Source organism: Gossypium hirsutum, chromosome D08, assembly GCF_007990345.1.
Source record: "Gossypium hirsutum isolate 1008001.06 chromosome D08, Gossypium_hirsutum_v2.1, whole genome shotgun sequence".
Lineage (NCBI taxonomy): Eukaryota > Viridiplantae > Streptophyta > Magnoliopsida > Malvales > Malvaceae > Gossypium > Gossypium hirsutum.
Window position 1 is genome coordinate 60,903,454 of NC_053444.1, and position 3,544 is coordinate 60,906,997.

At 35.4% G+C, this 3,544-nt stretch overlaps 1 long non-coding RNA gene across 1 annotated transcript; it reads left to right on the forward strand.

Moving 5' to 3' along the window:
• The first annotated feature begins 1,458 nt into the window (after nucleotides 1-1,458).
• LOC121219901 (uncharacterized) lies at nucleotides 1,459-2,397 on the forward strand. Its single transcript, XR_005916959.1, has 2 exons — nucleotides 1,459-1,587; nucleotides 2,140-2,397. It is a non-coding gene; the product is annotated as an uncharacterized lncRNA (long non-coding RNA).
• The last annotated feature ends 1,147 nt before the right edge of the window (nucleotides 2,398-3,544 follow it).

Sequence of the window (3,544 nt, forward strand, 5' to 3'; positions counted from 1 at the left end):
CACAACCCCTTCGCACTATTATTTGCCTTACGATCAAAATAGAGACCCAACGCAATATCCAAACGAAACCAGCAACAAAGGCTTCCAAAACAAAAAGAAAATAGAAGAAAGAACAAGAACAAGAACCGTAAAGGAAAGAAGAAACACAGAGCACAGGAAAGGGTGAAAAAAAAAAAAACGTCAAAGCAAGAAAGGGGAGTGGGGTTCTGACGGTTGCAAAAGAAAAGGGATAGGGATTTGGTCAACAATTAAAACCCTAAGTAAAACTACAAGATTTAAATTCAAAACTAAAGAATAAACAAATGTTTAATCATTCAACTACTAAGTTCATCGTTATCACAATTCAACAAAGAAAATAATTTAAGCTCTAAAGCCAAATAGATAGGAAAAATTCAAAACAAGGGAGTTGAACTCAATAGCTTAAGCATACTTCCAAAGCATTTAACAAACACACCATATCAAATTATTGAACATGTATGCTCAAATTAGAACAAAAAAAAGATTGAGGTGTTACAGGCCATGCAATAAAAATCTTGGTTAAAATATGTATTATAGTTAAAACTACAATTTACTTGTGTTATACTCACCAATGAGGACATGTGGCAGTACGTAGTATTATTTGAGGAACGTAGTTCACCCGCTACAAAACCAAGATCACCAAAAGCTTTACTTCTTAGCTCAACTTGGTCGAGCAAGAGGTAACTGTTCAAGGCAAGTAGCCACCGACTCCTAGAATGTAGCTACCACTTATTCCTCTAGGCACCCAACAACTTTCAATCTCTCTATTCTCTAGCTCTTTGTCCAGGAAGAATGAACTGATCTTTATTTGCATTACCACTTCCTCTTTCATGTCTCCTCATTAATCTCGCATATCAACAAATTATTGTACATTAAATTAACTACTTTAATCTTTATATAGTTTATTTTAAATGCCCCCTAAAAAGACACTTCTTTAAGGTGAGGAGTGAAAATTCTTATACGTCCAATTAACTAATTCAATCTTGGTATAGTTTCTTTTTCTTTTAAATGCCTCCTAAAGACACTTCGTTAAGGTGACAAGTGAAAAAAGTGTACTTTGTATGGTAATCGACAATAATCACGGCATTGGTCCCCACTCAACACAGTCATGGTGCAATTGTACCACCACTCATGACCAAATAATACACCCTTTGCTTCCATTAGCAAAATGTCCATACAACCCCTCATCGATCCACACTTGGCAACCATTAACTCCTCATCACAGCCACGTATGACTGCTCCAAAGTCCAAACACCATCATATTGCCATTATACGCAAGGCTTGAGTCAACTTGCAACGTTGATTTTGAAAAATAAAATATTGCAGTGGGCCATTGCCACCTGGTATACAGGGAGGCGGGAGGGAAAATTTTTTTGACACGCTAGCTGCTGTAGTCGACTTGTTAACCCGTCGCCCGTCGATCGTTCCCTCCACTCACTCCGTTGGCCTCTCCACTCCGCGTCATCACTTTAGGTCGACGGTCTACCTCTCTCAGTTAATGGTCGTCGGTTGTCGACTGCTGACCAATTAACTATCCCCTCTATCCGTCTTTCAAATCTTTGTTCTAAGGTAATTTATTTCTAGAGTTCCGAATCTAGAAATCTTTGCACATCATACTTTGTCAGTATCTTCATTGTTTTCTAAAAGGGAATAGTACTGGAAGGATTTTTTTTTCCCTTGGAAAGTATTAGTTGTTTTCTATGAGGATTGCTTTTGTAACTATAAATTTGGACTCATGGGTAATAGTTTTGCTGAAAGCATACTGTTCATTTTAGCATATATTGTTGAATGGTTATTATTTGGAGCCTTCCCTTTGTGCTTATAATGGTGGGATGATTACAATAAATTAATTTCGATTTTTTCAGTCAGTCGGTCGAACCGACTGTCATTAACTCAATTTTGGCCTAAGGTCGGTTCAATTTTGGTTTCATAAAAGGGAAAATCGGTTTAGTCGACGATCGATTGCTCACCCTTACACTAAAGCTCAAGACTTCACCCTAGTGTTAGGGCTAAAATAAACTGCAGATTTAACCATGTTAATCTTTTGTCTAAAGCTCTTTTCAAAAGTCTCCAAAATGCACTTAACGGTTTTGGCCTCCCATTTTTATTGTGGATAAATAGCAAGCTATCGTCCGCAAAGAAGAGATGCATGGTTCACCTTCCAACCGTTTTGGCTCACTCTAACCTTTGATCTCTCCCTCCACTTGTGCCCTAGCAAGCAAAGCTGAGAGACCCTGCATGAGAAAAGAAACAAAAAAAGGTGACAGAGGTCACACTACCTCAAACCCTTCGCATGTCATAGAAAATTCCACTTGAATTTGTATAGTTACATAGTTATTTTTGATAATTTATGGGATAAATTTTAAAATTATATATGAATTTTAGTTTAATATGTAATTTTATACATAAAATTTTGATTTGATCTAATTCTCACAAATTATTAATACAGTTATTATATAACATCATGTTATGTTTATATATTGCATACACATAATTATATTTATCCAATATAAAGATAAGTTGATGTATTTATTTCTTCAAATGTGCATGATTAAATTAAAATTAAAGTTTCATGTGTACATTTAAACCTATCAAAGTGTCCTGTGTATAATTGCACCAAATTAAAATTCATGTATCAAATTACACATTGCGACAAAGTTCATATATAATTTTGAGCTTTGTCATTTATATATATTATATTTCTTAATTTTCAAATAATGCTTGACACTTGTTCTAATTTGAAGCTGTCACAAGGGTTATCTTATTGACCGCCAATACCAACTTAATTAACAAGTTCCAAGTTCATATATTAATTAAGTCTAAAAAACTTAGGTTAAAATATGTTATTAGTCCCTATATTTCTAGAGAATTTGAGACTTAGTCCATGTACTTGAAAAGTTAAAATTTTAATCATCATACTTGTTTGATTTAAAAATCTCATTCCAATCATTCAACTTATAATTATCTACCGTCAAAATTTGTTAATTTGAGATGTTGATCAGACTACCCTCATGTGACGTGGCAAATAATTGATAGAAAGTAAACATGTTAAGTTGGCAAAATTTAATGAAAACTACCTACGAAAATAATAATTGGGCTAGGAAGTTTAAATTGGAAAAGTAAGAGGATTAAATTTTTAACTTTTAAGGTAGAAAGACTAAATCTCAAATTATCTAAAAGCACAGGGACTAACAACATATTTTAACCAAAAATTTAAAATACCAATTAAATATAAATGGTCATAACCCGTGATGAAACAAAAGCAAGTCGGATTTTGCTTACATTGAGTGGGCCACGTCGTTGGTTTTGTACGTGTTATATTGTGCAGAGTGCCTGGAGCTTTTCTGTCTGTCTCCTAAAATGTTGGCTTTTGACGTAAGCGCTTACGCTGCCCCATTATTCGGTCATTTGCTAGACCGGTCAGAGCTGATGCAGCCGACTTTGGCTGGCTAGGTCGCCAACTTGACCTTGCCCACTGCCTCGGTCACTTGCCTTTTCCCCACAGGGAGAGCCGCCCAACCTGCAC